Source organism: Tamandua tetradactyla, chromosome 13 (genome assembly GCF_023851605.1).
Source record: "Tamandua tetradactyla isolate mTamTet1 chromosome 13, mTamTet1.pri, whole genome shotgun sequence".
Classification (NCBI taxonomy): domain Eukaryota; kingdom Metazoa; phylum Chordata; class Mammalia; order Pilosa; family Myrmecophagidae; genus Tamandua; species Tamandua tetradactyla.
Genome location: NC_135339.1, coordinates 12,030,292 through 12,053,369, shown reverse-complemented (window position 1 = coordinate 12,053,369; position 23,078 = coordinate 12,030,292). Strand labels below are relative to the sequence as shown.

Below are 23,078 nucleotides of genomic sequence, written 5' to 3'. Positions count from 1 at the left end.
TGAGAGAGGAACCCTGAACTTCATTGGCCTTCTTGAACCAAGGTATCTTTTCCTGGATGCCTTAAATCAGATATTTCTATAGACTTGCTATGGACATTTCCATGGCCTTAGAACTTATTAAGTTCCCCTTTTAAAAGCTGTTCCATCTCTGGTATATTGCATTCTGGCAGCTAGCAAACTAGAACACCACCTAATGAAGAGGGAAGGGTCTTCCCAACAGAAAACCATGTGTGTGCAGAAACCCAGAATTGAAAAAGAGTAACACTTTTAAGGGCCTGAATAAAGATTGGCTCAAATATAGAAGAAGAAACAATTCACAGTAGGGATGCTGGTTTAAAGCTATCATATATGCCTTAGAAGGCCATATTTTCTTAACCCATCCTTGTGCAGACAGACCTATTGTTGGGTAAGACCTTGTGATCACATTGCTTTCATGGAGATGTGACCCAGTCCATTCAAGGTGGGCCTTAATCCCCTTGCTGTGGTTCTTTACGAGAACATAAAAGACAGAAACAACAGGAGAGAGGGCTTAGAGGGAAAATGTCCTGGGAGAAGTAAGAAGGACCTACAGGAGGTGAAAGAGCCATTTTGAAATGAAAATCAAGAGAGAAGGACCAGCAGACATCATCAGGTGCCTTCCCATGTGACAGAGGAACCCTGGATGCCTGTAGCCTTTCCTCAGATAAGGTGTCTTCCTCTTGATGCTTTAATGTGAACATTTCCATGGCCTTAGAACTGTAAACTTGTAACCTAAATAATCCCCATTGAAAAAGCCAACCCATTGCTGGCATATTGCATTCCAGTAGCTTTAGCAAACTGAAACAGTAACAGATGGGGCCTGTGGGGACCCAGGGCCCAGAATTCCCCTCCATATTGAGAGCAGATCATTGCACATAGCTGTCTACATGACTGGGACAGACATTAAAGGTCATCAAACCTCCTCAGGAGGAGAAGAATGTACAAATGGTATCATAAACAAGACACTGAAACTCCCTTCCCTTGATCTCTGTTGATAACAAACCTCCAAACCCTTGTGTCATGAAACCCTGCTGAGACTCTGTTTTAAACCCTTTATCATACCCTATGCACTCCCTCCACCCCCTTCACAAAGCATCAACTTCCATTTTCTACAGCCAGTTGCCACCATGGAAGGGTCTCTCTTGTTTGTAAGTCCTAATTAACATTCATGTTGAACTCCATGTCCTTTGATCTTTGGGCTGCTGTGACCTAAGCCCTCCAAGAGCTGGGTTGGAACAGGGCCATATAATTAAACACTGTAGATAGACAACAAAAGTTCCTTTATGAACTACTAAGAAAGCAGGGCCTTATCATTAGTGCAGTAAGAAACTGCTGATGAACTGTAAACAAAGTTTAAGAAGCGCTAATCTAGGTGATCTCTTGGTGTACCCCCAACACTAATGCTTCTGATAACAGATTTTATGAAGCTCAGCCAATGGATTCTATCTTGTTAATTGAGTCGTTCAACAAATACTGGCTAAAGGCAATTAATATTTGATTATTAAATTGTAAAGACTGCAGTGAAACACCTTAAACACACACACCACACAAACATAAAGGTAAACCTATTTCTGGAAGAAAACCCTATTTATATTTCTTAAAGGACAGCATCATATCTCCAGTTGGGGAAAAAGGGAAGAAAGAAGATTCAGAAAGGTACAGCCAAGGAGAAAGAAAGTTGCAACCAAAACCATGCAGGCTAAGACTATTGCACTGACTGCTGGGCTTTGGAACACCCTGAGGCTGAGAGACATGAAGAATGAGGGCATTACAAAGCGCTCAACATGCTGAATTAAGAAGCTGGATTTAGGGCAGCTGATAAAGTGAATGCCTCTGACTCCCCACCAGAGCTACTAAGTGGTGATAGAAACACTTTCCCAATAACTAGACCATAGAGTGTGGGCCCTGGGAAAGGCTAGGCAGTGTCTCAGATGGATATTAAACCTCAGAAGAGACCAAAAAATCTTGTACTCAGAAGGTAAGCTACTAGCACCCCAACTTTGGTCGAATATTTCACTATTACCTTTCAATAAACCCTGCCTCTTAGCTTTTATACTCTCACAGAGAAACTTCTCCATTAACTTGGACTTGCCCATGTGACTTGCTTTGACAATGGGGCATCAGCAGAGTCGCAAGTAGGGTTTTGTCTTCTTGGAATGCCCCTATGACAGGCTGAAATATGTGCCCCAATGAAAGACATGTTCTTAATCTTAATCTGCATTCCTGTGGTTGTGAAACTTTTGTAAATAAGAACTTTTGAAGATGCTATTTTTAGTTTAGTTGTGGTCATCTTAATTACTGACTTTATAAAGAAAAAACCAAAAACCAGGAGTCAAGAGAATGTCATACAGCAGAGCCAGAAGCAGAAGTTAGAAGAAACTGGAAGAGCAGGCACAAGGAAAGAGAAGTTGCCTAGAGATTGGGAGGTAAGGACACAAGCCAAGGAACCCCTAGGGTTGTGGCAAGCTAGCATCAGAGCACCAGAGACTTTGGGGAGAAAGCATTGCCCCACTGATGTCTTATTAGCTGTGAGCTAATAAATTCCTATGTTTGTTTGGCCAAATACCAGTGTCTGGTATTCATCATAGCATCTGGGAAAACTAAGACAGCTTCCTCTTCAACCCCACTCACCTTGTCATAAGGAAGGCCATGTGGAGAGACTCTGGAGGAAGATTCCACATGGAGAGAAAAGCTATTGGGAAATGAACTTAGGTGTTCCAGCTAAGTTTCCACATGATGGCAAAGATGAATGGGCCCAGCCAGCACAGCCTGGAGCAAAAATTCAGCCTAGTCAATGTCAGAATCAAGAAACATGATAAATTACTGTTATTTTAAGCTACTAAAATTTTTAATGGTCCATCATAACAAAACTGCTAGAAAAAAGAGTTACAGAAAGAGAAGAAAATGTATAAAGTAATCAAAGAAATAAAAATAAAAATAAAAATTTCTCAGGATTGAGGAAATATTAAATTCAGACTCAAGGCTCACCAAGTGCTAAGCAGGTTGGAAAGAAAAGGCACAACTAGAAGATGATGATATTTCAAAACACTGAAAAAATATATAAACTTCTACAAACGCAAAAAAAATGTCACAGTGAGAAATAAAAACCAGATTAGCATTCAACTTCCCTTTGGAAACATTGGATACAAAAAAAAAAGAGGCAAATCTTCATAATTCTCAAGGAAATTCTTTTGAACCTAAAATCCTATATCCCTTCAAACTAATATCCAAAAGGAAAGCAAAATATAGAAATACGCAAGCATGCAAGGACTTAAAAAAATATCTTCTCACAGTACATTATTAAAAGAATTCATTGAATACATACTATAAAAAATGAATGCAAGTAAGAAAATTATGTGAGAGACAAGGTAGTCAATGAGAACTAAGAAATCAGTAAAACCTGTAGTTAAATTTAAATAACCATTAATTGGAGGTTTTACAAAACATTCATAAATCACAATCTGAAACCAAAATCCCAGATAATCTCAAAATGAACTACAGAACCGTAAGAGGAAGAGAGAAATAAAATTAGGTTAAAGGAAGAATAGGGGGAATAGGAACGCGAAGACATTCCAAAAGAAGGAAAAACCAAAGAACTCTGAGTCAATTCAATAAACAATAAAATAAATTAAAAGGGAAGAGGAGAAAGAATGACAAATAGAGTTTAAACTTTGGGACTCAAAACTGGCTTAAATTCCCCAATTAACTCATTAACCAGGTTAAAAACATAAATAAGATGCATACACCATTACAAGGACATACCTAAAAGGAAAAGAGACAGGATTTTAAAAACAAAGACATGAATATTTATATATCAAGCAAATGCTAGGGAATGCATACCCAATGGTGCAGTAGGAAGTGGTATTTTGTCTTTATTGTAGTTGTCAAAAATATGACCCACCTCAATATATTGACAAAAATATCAACAGGCATATTGGCAAAAATAGAAGAAACCACAATGCTATTTCACCCAGTCTGGAATATTGGGAGGAAATGAACCATGTCAAGGAACCAGGATCTCCATGTCACCAGCCACTTCTGGCCTTAACAGAGGGAGGATGCCAGGGGAGCCTAACTTGAGTCTGCTGCTTGAAGCTCTGGCAGGTGTCCCAGACTTGTCAGCGAATATCTGTGTTGAGTGAAGCTTCTTCACAGCCCACCCTGGCTCCCAAGACCAGAGACTGGGGTTCATTGCTCCAGAGTAGGGGTCACAGTGATCTTCAAGCCAAATCTGGCCCAAGAATATTTTCCTGACTCTCTCAGTGATTTTCCATGTTTTAAGTTAGGAAATGTCACTTAAAAATATGGATTTCTGACCTTTCTTGAGGAGTTAGAAGAACTTGTCACTCTGGACCAACGTTTCCACAAGGTGGCAGTCAGTTGGACAGGAGAAGCAGCGGCCCCCTTTAGGAGGGTCAGCACCCAGCCATCTGCCCCCCCCCCCCTGCATTCTCTGTGGTCTCACAGCCTGTGGCTGCTGGTGGACTCAGATAATCCCAAGTCTATGAGCTGGGATCCAATTGCAACAGTTCTCAAAACCCAAGATAGAAGTCTCTGATGGGGACAATATGAACTTTCCAAGTAGGAAGGTATCGTGGATGTTTTCCAACCCCAGCTCCATTGCATGTCAATAAGGAGACAGAGGTCCAGAGAGAGAAGTGACTTCCAAGGCCACACCATGAATAGCACCCAGCAGGACCAGTGCTCAGCAAGACTATTCTCCATTAGGGCCATCACCAAGCAGGGTCAGCACCCAACAGGGACAGCACCCAGCAGGGTCAGCACCCAGCAGGGTCAGCACCCAGCAGAACCAGCACCCAGCAGGGTCAGCCCCCAGCAGAACCAGACCCAGCAGGGTCAGCACTCAACTGGGACAGCACCCAGCAGGGTCAGCACCCAGCAGGGTCAGCACCCAGCAGAACCAACACCCAACAGGGCCAGCACCCAACAGGGACTGCACCCAGCAGGGTCAACACCCAGCAGAACCAGCACCCAACAAGGCCAGTACCCAGCAGGGTCAGCACCCAGCAAGACCAGTGCCCAGGTCTATCCACCATGAGTTCACATTCTCTCCACCTTTGATTCAGGTCTTTCCTTGGCTTTTCCTTGAGGATCTTTTGGAAAACAGTCTACTTGCCCCAGGGTTTTCTCACAATGGGGCTTGTCAGGATACACATAATGCATCTGCTAACTTATCATTTCTCCAAATAGAGAGATGAATATATCCTAGGTGCCATTACTCATCAGCAAAATTGTCATGTTTCTAAAACCCAGTGATGCCACATCACTGGCTTTGCTTCATCTTCCTTTTGGAATAAGGGAGCACAAATCACCCCATCCTCTGAGAAAGGACACAGAAGGAAGATCAAGTCCCACGATCGTGTCCCAGGTCCTGGTTGGATTAGGAACATTCCATGTGCTCAACCCTGCCAATGCCCCAGTGGGGTAAGCTGTGGATCTCCATTTTAGAGAGGAGGTCACTTGCCTAAGGGCATAGGTCATGACAGGAACAGGAGAGGCAGCATGGTCCAGTGTCCAGAGCACAGACCCCAAGGAAGACCACTGCCTGGTCCAAATGCCATCTTCTCCAGGTTCTCTACCTGAACTTGGCCACTTAGACTTCCTGGGCTTCAGTTCCCACAGATATAAAAAGGTAGGCCCAGTATCATGACACTGACACCTGGATGTTATAAGGATTAAATGAGTTAATGTACGAAAAGTGCTTAGAAGGGCACATGGCCCATAGTAAGAATCATATCGATGTTAGCTCTATTATTTATAACATTGTTGTTTTGTCATTCAATGTTTCTAGTACCATCAATTTTTCACAACCCCAAGGAGTGCTAACTCTAACAAGGAGAATAGAACTATTTTATGCTCTTATGCTAAAATCTTATACCCACACCACAAAACCTATTTGCCACATATGCAGAAACATAATTATTAAAGGAAATTGTCAGGTATTAGGACACTATTGCTATGGTCATGCTAAGGACCTCACGGACAATATTTGCAACCCTCACTTCAGTGTACTGAGAAGAGAAAACAAGAAGAGTGTGGTGGAATCTTCCAGAAGATTAAGTTTAGAAAGCTGGTTGCCAACCTCCTTGCCCCCACTCTCCCCATTTCCATCTTCCAGCCCTACTGGTTCCCAGGCACTCCTTTCCCCCTCGTGGCCCAGCATGACCTCCCCTCCTCTCAGGTGCACCCTGAGTACTACAAGCATCCTTTCCTGAAATGCCTTCAATCCCTGGACCGAGTCTTCCAGGTCATTCCCACTGCTGCCTGTGTGTCCCCATGTGCTGCCTCCCAGCTATCACCTCCCCCCCACCACCACTCCCTCTGTACCTCCATCTATGCCAGCTTATACCTCCATCATGTCAAATCCCCGATGGGGCTCACACGTACTTTCCAATGACACAAGGACCAAGAACATGCTCTCCTGGAAGACAGGAAAGCAGAACCTGCTTGGCAGGCCCACTTTTCATCCCTCAAATCCAAGTGATTCCCTGCAGAGACCTGCAGATGGAAAATGACTGCCACCCTCATTGCACATTAGCTAGGAAGGCAAATATGCAGAGCATATTTCCCCCTCCTAGAAGTAGGTCTAGAAAGGCAAGCAATGAAATCTGTCTAAACTCTGTGAGTAATTCTGAGTGAGTTCCATCTCTCTGCTCTCAGCCCAGTCCATATCCCCATGAAGAGTCCTCTGAGAGCAAGAAGCTGTCTGCTGCAGGAACACCCAGAGCTACCCAAGAGGCAGCCAAAAGAAATTCACCTTTTCCATATCTAGATCTTCTAGGGGTTACAAATCTAATAACATCTCTGACCCAGCTCACAGATTGACTTGTAAATATGCCTTGTCACAGCCCTACCTACTCCCCCTGTAATTGGGAGCTATTTCTTTGTGCTGTTGCTGATTGTTTGCTCCAGCTGGGACAACCTTTCCCCTGTTGTGCTGGTTGGACCCAGGCTGTTATGCTGCAGCATTTATGCCTTGATAGTAAACAAGGCAATCTTGTAGCCATTTGCATCAGTCTCCCCTATAAGCTGATTGTCAGAAAGCAATCGCTGACACAAATGGGATGCCCCCATTCCAGCCTGATGATCGGCCTCTGTGCCCACGTGGCTGGGATGCAATACAAGTGGATTCTCTCGCTGATTTGCTCTACCAAGACAAGTCTGTCTCTACACAAGAGGTTTGAGTGGTTTGGGAGAATTGCAGCAGACAAAGCGGATACAATATTCCACATTTATCCTAACTCTACAGTTTCTAGGAAAATAGGACTACGATTACACAGATTTGGAGTTCATTCTCCCAGATAGGCCCGGATCAACCAAGTCTGATATAAACCCTTTATTCACAACTCTGTGCTTTGTGGAAAGGACTTTGAAACTTCACACAGAATACATGTGTTGTTCAATAATCTCATATCACATGAATCCATTGCTCAAATGCAAAAGCCAATCCCAAAGATAGGAAGTGGGCAAAAGAGGTAGGTTTCCATTGCAATCATGCAGACCACTTCTTTTCTTTAGGTTGTGCTCCCACTACTGTCACCATAGGATTTTGTTGTTGTTGTTAATTTCTTCAGCTACCTGAAGAAAGATTAGTGTCTTAAAATGCCAAACTCTGACTAATCAGGCCTCGAACAAAAAAACAAAGTGAGCTGCAATGGAAACCAGCAAGCCCAGTCCACAGACTCCTCAAGAGCCCGATTCTGATTTGGAGAATTGAAAGCGCATACAAAAAATATTCCAGACACTATAAACGCCTCCCTGAAAACTCAAGAGAAGTGACACGACATGTTCTGAAAGAGTCAGCAAATCCTAATCAAAGGCTCCCAAGTTTCTGAAAGTATTACTGTGTATTTATTTCAAAAGTGGTCTTTGAAAACATTTCGGATGTCAAGGACACTTTGGGAGAAAGTCAACACAAAGTTACCTAGAAAGAAAGAACGGGAAGAAAAAGGCCTCTTTTGTTTTCCCATGGGTAATCTGGCAGATGGACCCTCCAGGGCCATAACGGTCCCTCTGCAGGGGCCAATTCTAAGTCAATGGCCATCATATAGACTTTCGTCCATGGCACACAGATGTGGATAAAGTGAGGGATGGCTGAATAGATGAATTGACAGCATCCACCTACTCAAAGTAGAGATACATGTTGCTATTTGATTTTGCATAGCAGGGATCTGGCAAACTATAGCTGTTGGGCCAAATCCAACCTATCACCTACTATAGTAAAAAAAAAAAAATTCCTGGACCATGACCAAGGCCAACTTCATGGGTGTGCCATCAGTCCAGTTGCAAACAGCCGCATGTTCAGAAGGGCTCTGCACTTGGCCCACCTGGCTTGAACTTGCAGTTGCACTTGATTGTTGTTGCTTGAAATTCTTAATAAATTTTGAATAAGGAGCCCTGCATTTTCCTTTGCACTGAGTCCAACAAATCCTGTAGCTGTCATACCCATTCATTTATGTATGGTCTGTGGCTGCTTTTGTACCAAAAACGACAGAGTTGAGCATTTGCAACAGGGCCTATGTGGCCTGCCCAACTAAAGATACTTTCATCTGGTCCTTAGAAAAAAGTTTGCCAACTCTTACTTTGTAGGAGAGTGTGTTAGTTAGATTCAGTTGTCAACTTGGCCAGGTGAGCATACCTAGTCTTGTTGCTGCGGACATAAGCCAATGGTATGTGAACCTCATTTGTTGCTAATTACATCTGCAGTCGGCTAGGAGGCATGTCTACTGCAATGAGTGACATTTGACTTAATTGGCTGGTGCTTAAATGAGAGATTGCAACGTAGCAAAGTTAAGCAGCTCGGTATTCCTCATCTCAGCACTCGCAGCTCAGCCCAGGACTTTGGAGATGCAGAAAAAAGTCACCCCAGGGAAAGTTGTTGGAACCCAAGGGCCTGGAGAGAAGACCAGCAGAGACCATCCTGTGCCTTCCACATAAGAAAGAACCTCAGTGGAAAGTTGGCTGCCTTTCCTCTGAAGAACCAACAAAATAAATCCCCTTTTATTAAAAGCCAATCCGTCTCTGGTGTGTTGCATTCCGGCAGCTAGCAAATTAGAACAGAGCGTGTGTTATGGTGCACAGCCTATGCCGCATGCAGGCTGGGAGTATGGCTGTGCTTTTGGGGAAAACCCCAGGGCTTGGGGTAAGAAGATGGAGATGCAAACCTGGGTCTGCCACTGATAGGCCACTGGTTCCACTTCTACCTTATGTCTCACCCTGAACTTCCTCATTATGGAAAGTGTTTGTCTTTGGTAATTTATTAGAGTTATAAATATCTTCAGAAGTTTCTTACTTTATGCATGAGAGATTTTACTAATTTAAAAAGATAAAATAAATGACACTTGTGAACCTACACTCAGTGTAAAAAGGAAATGAATGAATGAAGTTGAAGCATTCCCCAATTACACTGCCCTCCCCTCACTTCCTAAGATAACCACTAGCCTGAATGTGATGTTTTCATTCCCATTGAATATTTTATTTTACTCCAAGTAAACTTTATCTAAGTATGTATACTAGTATTTTATTATTACTCGGTTTAAAACTTTATTTAAATGGACCACTGTCTGATTGAGTGTGATCTCTAATGGACCACTTTCAACATAATGAATGAAATCTGTGCCCAATAGCAGTCAGGCCATGATGGGCAGGTTTAGTTACAGAGTATCTTGGTTTCCCCAAGTTGGTGTTCAGTTACTCATAGGCCCAGGCTCAAATTAATTAACTTGTCCAAGACCATACAGCTAGTGTGCTAGCTATTGAGTTAAGAGTTCAAGCCTGTTGTGACTCTAAAGACTACTTTTATCAGACACTTATCAGAGTTTTCTTGCTTTTGATGGGATAACCTGAATCTGAAGGCTTATCATAATATAATTACTGACATTTAACAACCCAAGGCTGAAGTAAAACCTGAGATTTCACAGGCCATGATTGAAAGGTTGTGTTCTACTCTTAATTGCTTCACACTGAGGTAATGACATATTAAAGGCTTCTGAGACGTGGGAGTCAGCAAGGTAAAATATCGAAAATAATTCCTGTCACCCATGATCTGCTCCAGTATGTCTTTTTTAAACTTTCCTTCTCTGCCCTCCATAAGCTATGCTTTTGTAAAGAGAGAAGAAAGAATTTACCAAATACCTTACAGACCTCAACTCAAATAGGCAGAACCAAAAAGCCAGAAATAATCTATAATAGAAATTCTTTTTTTCTAATTGACTTTTAATTAATACAACCATAATGAGGAAAGATAGTATCCCCAGAAATTTTGACAATTGTGACTTAAAACACCTACTGTATATTTCATCTTCAAATTTAAAAAACGTAAAAAAAGAAAGAAAGGGAGTTTTGTCATTTCTATTGTTGACAACTTGACGCTTTTCCCTGCTTAAAATATTAGATTTTCTTGGCAGACTTCTTGAGAAAACAGGGCCCTCTTATTGATACAAATTGACTGCAATTAGAGCTGTAAGGACTCCGGAGGTCAGAGCCCTGGGCTAAGGATCTGAGTGGTGACAGAGCATATCAGAAAGGCAAGTGATGTGACACTTTCTTAGGATTCCCTGGTGCTACCAGGTGGGCTCTCTTGAGCCATGAGCTGCCTCCCAGCCCTTCCCCTGTGTATACATGCCCAGTTCACACACAGCATTCTTGGTAACCAGATGCAGTAGTTGGATTTGTGCTCAAGTGAAGCAAAGTAACTATGGTAGGTTGAATAATGTACCCCAACAAGCACATTTTAATTTTAATCTGGGTCTGGTGGTGTGAATCCATTGTAAACAGAACCTTTGGAAAATGTTCATTGTAGTTAAGGTGAGGGGCCCACTGAATGAGTGTAGGGAATAATCTGAATTGTTGGAGGTCTTATAACAAGAAATTGGAAGTCACAGAAGCTAGAAAGGAGAAGACATCACCATGTGGCCTGAGACAGAAATACAAGTCAAGGAACACAAAATTGCCCTGCAGTCAGCACCAGAACTTACAGACACTTGGAGAAAACAAAATCTTGCTGATACCTTGATTTTGGACTTCTTCTAACTTCAAAAGCATGAACCTTTCAATCCCTATTGTTAAGCCAACCCATTGTGTGGTATTTGTCATAGCAACCCAGCAAACTAAGATAGTAGGTCATAGGACCTTTTGGATGCTGGAGAGATGATGGCTACATGGCACATCATTACTGATGAATCAAGTACTGTGGGATTATGGGTGTGTGTCTGAATAAGCCCAATTTGTTAGAAGAATAGATGCTTAAGTATTTCACCTAGGACAGCTGGACCAATTGACTGAGGTCTTAAGCTCAAGAGATTTTCAATGTTTGTTCAGACACAAATTTTGCATTGGAGTAGGGGGAGATGTCATCATAAATCCTGACCCTAACTGAATTCCATCAATATCCCCCTTCCCATATTTAAAACTAAAAAAAAATGCGTATAAGGCAGGAATTGATAAACTTCTTCTGTAAAGGATCAGACAATAAATATTTTAGGCTTTGCAAGCCATAGAATTTCTATCAGGACTACTCAACTCTGCCATCATAGCACCAAAGCAGCCATGGATAATGCATAAATGAATGAACAGGGCTAGGATCCAATAAAACTTTATTTACAAAAAAGAAAAGAAAAAAATAGGCAGCTGGCCAGATTTGGCCCATGAAACATAGTTTACTTGCCCTTAATATAAAGTAAGAAGTCTCACAAATCTTAGAGCTGCTTTGTTGCTGGGCCTGTATCTCCTAGTCTTAATTTTGAACTTTCTCATCCAAAAAATATGTTGGCTCATGAAACCTGCCCCACTTTGTCCTGAACCCCCCTCCTCTTTTTTCCCATCCTATACAAATTTTTGTCCTATCAGTCTGAAATCATCAACCAAGAGTGATGACCCCAGGCTAATGGCTGTGCTGTTTCTGACAGTAGCCTGATCCAGGAGCCACCTCTCCTATTTCCAGCAATGACTGATAACAGGAGGTGGCTTTTGTTTGCACAAAGAGAGCTGGCTCAGCAAGCTAGGGAGAAAATGATTTTCTCTTTCAGTAGGGAAAAAAAAGGTTAAAAATGCCAATATTGTGTTTGCACTATATTTATTCTATTAATCCTGACCTTGAGAATTGCAAATCAACTACCATATAATCATAGCCTAATTGTCTGGTAATGTCTGTCCTTGAAACTAGAACACTGGAAACAGTTTTCAGAGCTGAAATCCACACAGTAATTAATCTTAAATACATGAAACAACTCAGACATAGCAAATATACATTCCCTAGAAACCCTGAATGAAGACACTGTGCATCATAAAAGTATCTGATGTATTTGGGCCACAGTAGGGTATACAGTGAAGGAAAGTGAACATGTACTTTTTAGATGCATTTGTAGCATACAACATTTCTTAACAGCAGTGAGGCTGCTAAGGTAAAATTTAGATTCAAGTCCTGTTTTGTTCACTCTGGACACTAAATTATTCAGTTGAATCAGTATGGTTATCAGATACTAACAGACTTCATAGAAAAGACAAACAGTATGGGTTACCCAAGAATATGAATGTCATACAGTTGACTACTCAACTGACTTGAGCAGAAGTGCATACAAGAGTCTGTCAATGGTATCACGTTCCAGGAGCTCAGTTTGTTTAGGGGAGGGAAGTGGAAAAGGAAAGTACAGAGGAGAGGAGTATGTCCAGCTAGCAAAGTGGTGCAGGGTAAGGAGGTGGTTGGAGCCCAAATCAAGACACTGGAGTGTAAATACAGGAGCTTTTGGATTGTAGATCAGCATGTCTCAAATGTTCGTGTGTTTATAAATCACCTGAAGTCTCATTAACACATAGAATCTGATTCTGTAGTTTGGGGTGGAGTCCAAATACTGTGCGCCACACAAGTGCCAGGTGGGGATGCCACTGCTGCTGGTCCCGGGACACACCTTGAACACCTAGAGTAGCAAGTTGTAAGTCTTCGGTAGGTTACAGTTGGGAAGAGCCGGGCAGGGGATAGAAACCAGCTCTTCAACATATTTCATCCAATCTTCCTATTAGGTAGATGAGGAAATGAAAATTCAGGAAGGTGAAGTTGTTTGCCCAAGATCATGCATTAATGATGAAGCCTCTTCAATCCCATGTCAATGAATTTTACCTCTTTATAAAGGATTCCCAACCAAACAAATGTTATTTGGATTTTTTTCCAAAGGATATTTTTTCAAATATGAAGTTTATAAAGAGATATTCCCAAATCTTTTTTTTAATTAATGACAATTTCATAGAAATCCTATCAAGTGCCTTTATTCTACAGTCAAATTCAATAATATGCCAGGAAAAAGAGGTCAACATGCCAAAGGAACCTCAAATATCTATGTTTCTAATAATTTTTTAACACAAAGATTCCTTGACTTCAAATAACCTGGGAAGTCATGACCTGAAAAATTGTGCCTTCTGACAATAAAACAGATTCTTGATCTTGGAGGAAAGAAGCAAAACCCATGGACTCCAAGAGATTCCCCAGAACAAACCAACAAAATTGTTTACCTTATCACTTTACCTCTAGGAAAATTTCCAAGTCAACAGTTGTAATCATAGTCTCAGCTAGTCTAGCCAACCTATTTCCTAGTCTACTTCCAATTTTGATTCAAAGTTTAGTATCCCTACAAATATTCAAATTATACAATATTTTACCATAACCTTACAGGACTTGGGGAAAGTGGAATGTTAAATTTCTGAACATGCTTCCTTCCCAACTCTCAGAATGAATGTTGATTGGGCCCATTCGGAGACTCCCCAGGCCAAGACTCCAAGTTCAGCTAATGCTCATGTTCAGTTTACCAAGTGTTGTGTCTCTCTGGCCAAATTTAACTCCATCTGGGGAACAGGAGAGTGACAATTGCTTCATTCACATCCCAGCATTCTGCCTGTCCATGGAGCCCTCCACCACTCTTCATAAAGGTATTTCATAAACATCTCCTGAGGAACCCTCCAGGGTTTTATACTTAGATATCTGCCTGGCAGTCAGTTCTGAACCATTTGATGGGCTCTCACCTGCTGGCCCCCCTCCAAATAGGCAGAACTGGGAATTTGTAGCCATACATTTAAATAGCTTATTTAGCTATGTGTGTTCTGCATTAATTGTCTCTGCCTTCAGTTGGATTTGTAGCTCATAATTTTCTCCTTACACAGAGAATGCAGATAAAATTTGATGGGCCGTGCTGGCCCTGGGCTGGACAACTGCATGACTTTGCATATTTATGACAACGGGAGCAGAGTTGAGACAAGGATGGCATGGATCCCGGGAAATATGGGGTGCATGGGGTGACTCATCTCGCCTGATCCATCCTCCGTGCCTCTTTTCAGCTCTGTGCTCTGGCTTTTGTTTCATTTTGTTTTGTTTTGTTGCTTTGTTTTAACCCAGTCCTGTTAGTTAAACTTAAGTTCACAAACTCAGGTTGTGGCCTCCTGTGGCCTCCAGGATGGCCTCTAGGTGGGGGATGGGCGGGGGCAGCAAGCTGGGGCTGCAGCGAGGGGCGGCGGGAGCACCCAGCTGAGGTCTCAGGCTTTCAGAAGTTCACACGCTGCACTGTGGGAGTTTGACCTCAGCTGACACCTCACTGATGAGGTGGGAGCCTGACTGACAAGGAGGTCCTATGGCAGGGACTTCTGATTGATGGAAACAGTGCTAGAGATGACCTGGGAATGAATGTGCTAGTGAAGAGTTTCATGAAATTGGTGAAACTCTGGATCCCGAGAAGAGGGATACGGCCAGTATCAACGTAGCCTGAGCACACTGCCACAGCTGTAAATTTTCAGTGGGCAAAACCATATTGGTATAGAATAAAGACATTTCTGCAGTGAAATGGTTAACTTTTAAAGATTAACGCCCATTTCTTCATATTTCTTCACACAAAAGAATGTGAGTTTAGTGTAGATTTGGATTTATTAAAAAGGTTATTTTATACCTTAACTTTGAAGGTAGGAAGGAGTATTCCAAAAATGTTTAATAAAATGTTCTCAAACAGAATGTATTGGTGCCTGCCCATGCAAAAAGGAAAAGAAAAAACAGGATATGTTAATGTTTCTTTATATTCTATGTAGGTTTTTTTTTAACTTTTTTTATTGTGTAGTGTAACATATATACAAAGCAAAGAAATACAAAAGCAATCGTTTTCAAAGCACTCTTCGACAAGTAGCTACAGGACAGATCCCAGAGTTTGTCATGGGCTACTATACTGTACTCTAGTTTTGATGATGAGAGATAACATGGCCTACAGAGCAAAGAATGGCACTCCAGAAGCTTACACAATGATTCCTGATAGGGAGCACAATATTGCTATTTCCCAGTACCTTCCTGACCCTCCAGAAATGGTATGAGACATGATTAAGGCATTTCACCAACCCTGAGACTTATCTTTTTGCCTGCGCTGTAAGCATTCTTGGAAGAGTTAGCCAGTAAGGTTATTTTCCATAAAGATGACTTGCATAAAGCGGGAGCTCATATTTAGCAGAAAAATGGGTTTCTTCTTCATGCACTGTCCTGATTCAACAAGATTTTAGAGTTTCTGTTCTCTCTGTTCTGTGTTTAACCAGACAGCCCATACCTCCCTTGCTCACCATGTCTATTCATGAAGACAAGTGCAGAGGGTCCTCTACAAGAGAATATTTTGGCCAGGACATTGTCAGAGTTATAATCACCAGAGACAATGCCAGGCACAAAATAATGTGAATCACTTAATGGCTCTGATCATTCAGCTTGTACTTATAAGCTGCCACAGGAAGCTCTTTTGAATACTGAATGACTACAATTTGGGGACAATGCTGAGATTTATTAACTGTAAACTATGGTCCGATACCTATATCTCATTGTATTCAAGAAAGCCCTGGCTTGCCTCAATCATTCAACTTGAGATGCAGACATCCTTGCTTCTTTTCATGCATCTTTCAAGTTGCTCATATCCTGTGCCTATATCTGTTAGGATGGAGAACTGGGGATGATATTAGCTCACCAGCCCCATTGGCAGTGTCCTGGGAGCTACAGAAGGAGGAAGAACTCTACTGGCATCACCGTGGGGTAAATTTGCTCTTCAGCCAATGTTTCCAGTGCAACAGAAAGCAATGCCACAAAGACAGCATGCCTTCTGCTCTCCACCATCCCCTCAACAACCCCCTTCTATATTCCTGTGTTCCTCACCTCATTAAAAGACAGCCTGGTCTCTGTCCCGTTGGGTGTCCAAGCTAGAAACCTGGGACCATTCTTTATCTTTTCCTCTCTCAAATGACTCAAATCCTAATCAATAACCAAGTTCCAGCCATTCTATCTTCAGGATTTCAACAAAATACATTACTCATCCTTAGTTCCATCACCTGTTATCTAAATCAGGTGCTCAGCTAGCCTCAGCATGGGTCTCCTCACCATGGTCCCTCCTCATCCCCATTCAGCTCAGTCCACCCTTGCTGCATCATTAGGCTTTATTCTAAAGTACAAATCTGCCCATTGCACTCTTTTTATTTAAAATTCTGACTCTTTATGATAGCAGGTAAGGTCTATGTCTTCAATATCTCCCACCCATTGTTCCATCTCACTTTCTGCCATCCACCTCCATATGCTTATGCTATATTATCCACCAACTATTCTTTCTCAACCATGCCAAAACTGTTCTTGCCCTAACTCTGCCTGAGTGCCCTTTGTCCTGACTTCTCAGCCTTCCCATGCCCACCCACAAGGTTCTCCTCGAAGGAAATGTCTTTTGTAAGATGTTCTCTGATGCCCTTTATCCATAATAATTTTTATTGTTATAATCAATATTTTACACGCTGATTACCAACTATCATATTGTATCTTCTTGGTCTCTGAATTTCTAGTTCCCGGCATTTAATCTTTACCCAATAATATTTAGAAAAAGAAGGCGAGAAAGGAATTTATGAGTGTGTTACTTAGGTAGACTGAAATATCCCATATTGCTAAGATGCATGAGAATCCAAACTCTGTAAGGAAATGGATATTGCAGAGATATAACCTATCCTTGGATAGCATCAGGATTTCCAACAAATCAGGCAACTGCCTATGTAAAAAAAAATGCCAGGGGTTGAATTAGAAATTTAATCTTGCCCCACAAATCTAAGGCTTCTACCCAGCTCCAGGTCCAATACAGATGAAGGTCTCTGAGGTGTTACTACCACTTGCAGCATGCCAGTATGCATGCCCACTGTGTACCCAGGTGGGAGGGAGGTGCTGAAAGGTAATCACAGCAGCAGAAATATGGATTCAAAACTTCAGATCCAGAAGATTGGATGAAAGGATACTAAACATAATCCACTGGGGAATGGAAGCAAGCTCCGAAGGAAGTCAAGACCCACGGAGTTTTCCCTTCAATGTGCCAACTTTTTTATCTACAAAGAAAAAAATAAGAGGTTGTTAAGAAGGAGTTGGGATTCATTCTCTTGCTGAAGGATGCCAATTTTTAAGTACTTTAATACCTTCCATTTTCATTCTGCCCCATGACACGTGGTGCAGATCACTTCCCACAAGAGAAGGATGAGAGTAAAAGCAACAGAACACACAGATTGGAATGGGACTGCAGGGATGTGTTTGGGGAGGCCAAAAGGTCAGGTTGTGTCATGTACACATTCTTCAAAAAGCCAAGTCTGCTCCCTAGATGGTTACCAAATGGACACCAGCCCCAGTATATGCCTCACCCCAAATGGTCAGGGAATCTGTATTTAAACCTTGCTTCGGCTTCCATTTTCACCATGGAACTAGACCTTCACATCTCATATGTCAGAATCTAGAATGTAACACAACAAGGTAATGAGAAAAAAATGGAAGCTTTATTTCTAGGCAATCCTGCCTCCATCCATGACTTATCCTCAATCTCTCTGTGTCTCATTTTGCTCATATGAGAAATATAAAATAAATTATTTGGGGTTGTTAAATCATTCAATGAGATGGTGAATGAAGGCAGCTGGCTGATAGCCAACGCACAGTAGGTCTGTAATAAATTTCAGTTCCCTCACTCCTTTCCAACAGTCAGCTCATTAGTTTAATGTTTTGTTTGCATGTTTTTTAGGTATCAATATTCTCTGTAGAAAGCCCTGGGATTTGGCCAACTGGATGACATTCAGAAGACCCCAACATGTCCTCCTCTTAACATACATAACTGTTACAGGCTGTTCAAGCCACAGAGCATGTCAGAAGGCAAAAAGAATTTTATTTTCATGCTTCTTAAATGAGATAAAATGTGAAGAATGAACAAGATGAATAAGGTCACTTCCCTTGCAGGTCTTGCTTATTTAGATATCATTTTGTATGCACAGGAACTAATCTGTGCTATGTGGGGATTTTTTCTTGTGCACTTAATGTGAAATGCAGCAGTGAATTGATGATGTTGTGTGGAAGTATATGCAGTTAATAAGGCAACAGGTTATAAAGGGAAGAAAAAGTGAGAGAGAGAGGTGGGGGGAAGTAGAGAGAGGAATTTCTTTTCAGAAAGAAGTAACCTACTGATACTACATTGTTTGCTGCTAGGTCAGCCCTGAATTGATTTTCCTGTAGTCAATAGTTCTCTATTCTTGCACTGAGTTGGGCTACAATGAGTACTGGCAACTTGCCAAAATTAAATTATATATCCAGCCATCAGTTAAGTCTAATAATACAAGTGTCTCTTAGGGCAGAGAGAACTTGAAGGATAAGGATATTTCTCCAATCCTTTAAAAAGAGTTGGGGGGAACATATTAAGAAAGAGAAAGAAAAATATTCTCTTATAAGGGCAATTAAAACACATGTAACTGTATTTCTTCTTTCTCATCGCACCCCAGTTCTCATTAAATGGCCAAAATTCATAAAATTAGAAGCAAAGCTATTACCAGTGGTGAGAACTATGAAATGGAGATATTCTTATGCTAGAAAACTTTAGAACCTTCTACAAGGCATCCTATAGAGTGGTCTGTATTGAAAAATGCTTGATGTGATCCACTCCTTCTTACCAATGATCCACAAAGTTAGAATAAGAAATCCAAAAAGAAACCCCAGATACTCCACCTGGAGATGTCTGGGAAGGAAGTGAGGCACCCGGTGGCAGCCGATTAACACAAACACTTGCTCTAACACTTTTGGGAAGGACACCAATGAGCTTGTGAATCCAAGCAATCAGCCCAGCACACCCAAAGGCATCCAGGAACTAGTGTGAACTGCACTCTCCTGGTCAGACCTGAACCCCCTCCCAGGACTAGCTACATGACCTATGCTGAGGAATAAACCATCATTGGAGCCCTTCTAAGTGCAGGGTCGTGTGGGAAGCCAGCTGTGCCTTCTCCTCATTCCTCTTCATCTCAGACACTATTTAAAATCTTTCCTGCTTGGACATCCGGTGCCAGCCAGATCACCCTACTCAAATTAATCTGGATGTCCTCCATGCTGATCCACTTACCCTTTAGTTGGCCCAAAACTCCACCAAGTCCCATGGACCTTTACCTTCTCCTATAACACAATTATCCCCTAAAGCCACTGCCTCACCTGAAGCCTTACAAAGTTGATGCTGTTAACTTTTCCAATCAAGTCTCCTAATGTAAAAGATGTCCTCTTTGCCACACATGCCTCTTTTGCTGCTGCCCAAATATTTCCTCCTCTGATCTCTGAAGCAGCCCTGCCTTGCAGTTATACCACCCCTCTCATGTTTACTACTTACTAACCTCCTAGACAGACCCTATGGCCACTCTAGACCTCTGGAGTCATAGTCTGTATTTCCATCTCTGCTCCTGCCCTCCCCCTCTGTCTAGTCTAACATCCATGTGGATGACCTACCCCAAACCCAGCCTGGTCAATCAGCTCCTTGAACTCCATGCCACCCACCACTCCATCCCAGCCCCCAACTCCAATCCCTCCAACATTGCCTAAATCAAAGAGGACTGCCAAAAAAATCTCAACTTTGGGTTTTCCACTTTCTCACCAGTCCTTCTTCTCTTCCAGTAAGTTTATTTTAGCATGCCCAATGCAATAATTATGTATCCCCAACAAGACCTCCTACACATTGATTCCCTTCATTATTGCATTATCCATTATCCATTCTCCTCTGTCTTCACGCTCTGTCTAGCCCAGTTTAGATGCCATAGCTTACTATTTAATTGCTCCCTTACAGGATCCTCATTTTACTTCCTCCCCCCTTTCAACCCATGTGGAAAAGCCCTAAATATCCACCTGCTCAGTACCAACCTGAGTCAGAAAATCAAAAGGGATTCTTAACAAAAGTAAAACTAATAAAATAATGCCCATACTTTTTCTATCCTTGTGATTTTTTCTTTAATTTCAAAGTGAAAGAAAAATCTTAAGCACCCTATAAGATAAAACACAACTGTTTTCAAAGTAACAAAATTCAGATTGAATGATGACTTCTTCCCTAAAATCCCAAGACAATTAAGTAATTGTGCCATATTTGAGTAGTAAAAACTGTGATCTCAAGATTCTGGTCCTGCCAAGCATTCACTCCTGTATGAGGACAACAGGGTTTCAGCAAGTCCAGGCATGCTCACCATGTGTGCTGGTTAGAAGCTGTTCTGTACCCCAGAAAAGCCTATGTTCTTTTCACCCATCCTTGTGGGGGCAGACCTTTTGTGGGTGGGACATGTTGCTTAGATGGTTTCCATGGAGATGCGACTCATCCCATTCAAGGCGGGTCTTAATCCCCTTGCTAGGGTCCTTCACGAGAGGATAAAAGGCAGCGACTTTTTGGAAAGAAGGCAGGGAAAGAAAATGTCCCAGGAGAAGCTAAGAGGGAAAGAAATGCCCAGAGACATTTTTAGACAATCTTCAAAACCAGAAGCAGGAGAGAAAGTCCAGCAGACATCGCCATGTGCCTTCCATGTGACAGAGGAACCCCAGATGCCAGCAGCCTTTCCTCAGAGAAGGTATCTCACTCTTGATGCCTTAATTTGGACATCTGCATGGCCTTAGAACTCTAAATTTGTAATTTAATAAATCCCCACTATAAAAGTCAATCCATTTCTGGTATATTGCATTCTGGCAGTTTCAACAAACCAAAACATCATATATCTTGAACTTTCTGAAGCTGGCACACCCCACATCACCAAAAGACCCATCAAAACCAGAAAGAACATGAAAAAAACATAAAATTAGTACAAACTAAAAACATAAAATCAGTACAAACTGTCATTATGTTCTGCTTAGCCCCATTCAGATGCCCTAGTTTATCATTTAATTACTCCCTTGCAGGACCCTTGTTTTACTTCCTCCTTTAATCTTCATGGATTACAAGAGTATAATAATTATTGTTAAAATGGTTAGAAAACTGCTGTAAATGATTGAAACACAGTTTGTGAGAATTAAATGTAAAGTGTTTAGACCAGTCTCTAGCTCACAGTTGGCTATTATTATAAAGAATATTATTATTACAGAGAATATTATTAAATTTGTTAATAATATCAATCTAAAATCCCAAACTATATGAACAAATTCAAAGAAATCTAATGGGGGAAGTAGAGAAACTGTAGAGAAAAAGGCTATAAAATCATATTAAATGGTGTCATACGCCATGTAAAGTGAGAAAATACTGTTTCATTCCTGATGTTGATAATAAGAAACAAAAATATATATGCATGTATATATATATATATGCTGTTTCTTTTAAGGCTCTGTTCTAGGAATGTACATACTATTGACCCAATATAGTGCTCTATATCATTTTTGTTTTCTGAATTTGCAGGGCCACCAAGACATGATACAATGAAGCAGTCACATAAACACAACTGCCCAGACTACAAACCAACTATTCTCAGAGTAGGAATCTGCCTCTTCAGTCCCTAGAGAAGGTAGGACAGGAAAGATAGCAAACCCCTTAAAAATGGGAGCCAGCCACCTGTGCCCCAGCCCTCAAGTCCATCCCCCAGAAACAACAGCTATGTCTCTTCCATGGAAGCCGATCAGACTCAGCCCATAGAGCCTGACTCAGATGTGTCAGAGCCTGAGAGGGTTCCACAGCCTCAGCACCAGCCCTGAGTGTCTTCAGGATTACCACTTCCCCGAACCCAAGGTCACCATGGCAGAGTAGCAGTGTCTGCCCCCCCCCCACCTCCCTGACCCTGCCTCCCTCACCTCTGTCGTGGAGGAAGAGGCCCTTCAGCCCAATAAAGTCAAAATGATACTACAGGAAAAGCATCATAAACAGCAGCAGGCAGTCTGAATTGAGGATGGAATTTCCAGGGAACCAAATGAGAGAAAGAAGATAGACTGAGAATCATGAGGTACAGACTGGAAGACAGAAGAAATCAAGAGAACCAAAAAGAAGAATGAGAGAACACAATCCTCTTAGCACTGACTTTCTTTTTTAAATTCCCATCATTTCACACTCATTTCATGCATCCAGTAATACTCATCTCAACAGTACATTGGTCGATCCCCATCAAAGTGGGGGAGACCCTGTCTTCACCGATTGGTATCATTTCCCAAGTTGAGTTTGCTCTCCTTTTTCCTTCAGCGTGTCTTTGAGAAGTGCTCAGAATGGTTATTCTAATAAAATCTTCCTGAGGGGAAAGAGGTAGCTCTCTGAGAAGTTTTCGCCTCACCTTGCAAGTAAAATTATCAATAGAGGTTCCAATTTTTCTCAACTCAATGAAAAAGTTGAGTATGAAAGTTTCTGGGGCTAGAGGGCTAGAGGGCTCCATGACAGAGCATAAGATAAAGCAGAGACCATATAAATATGACCCATGAGAATGCATCATGGTGGCCAGGGTAGACAGGGTTCATATATCTGCCCACCTGTGTCTGGAGTGCCAGATAATTAGTACCCTGCTCGTGGTATTCCACTTCTCATTTACTTTGCCAGTGCTGCCGTTAATGCTGCTGACTTTTCCAAATTGGACATTAATAATTTATATTCTGAAATCTAGGGGTGCTTACAAAGCCTGGTAAAACAAGTAGCTACAAAAAATGACTAAAATATGATGCACAACACTCTCCCCATCTGGATATGGCCATGTAGATGATTTGTGGAAGGAGTCCTCTTTCAGCTCCCAACCCTGAAGGTTGAGGTGTGTAGAGGCAGAGGGAAAGGTTGCCTATCTGCTTC

The 23,078-nt window shown here is 41.7% G+C and overlaps 1 long non-coding RNA gene across 3 annotated transcripts; it reads left to right on the top strand.

Annotated features, from left to right (window-relative positions):
* The first annotated feature begins 451 nt into the window (after window positions 1-451).
* Window positions 452-22,576, top strand: LOC143653025 (uncharacterized). Of its 3 annotated transcripts, XR_013161029.1 has the most exons (5): window positions 452-687; window positions 13,759-13,956; window positions 18,069-18,264; window positions 21,717-21,822; window positions 22,161-22,576. It is a non-coding gene; the product is annotated as an uncharacterized LOC143653025 (long non-coding RNA). The 3 variants fall into 3 exon arrangements; XR_013161030.1 differs by lacking the exon at window positions 13,759-13,956 and having other exon boundaries at window positions 22,214-22,568; XR_013161028.1 differs by lacking the exon at window positions 13,759-13,956 and having other exon boundaries at window positions 22,161-22,568.
* Window positions 22,577-23,078: the final 502 nt, after the last annotated feature.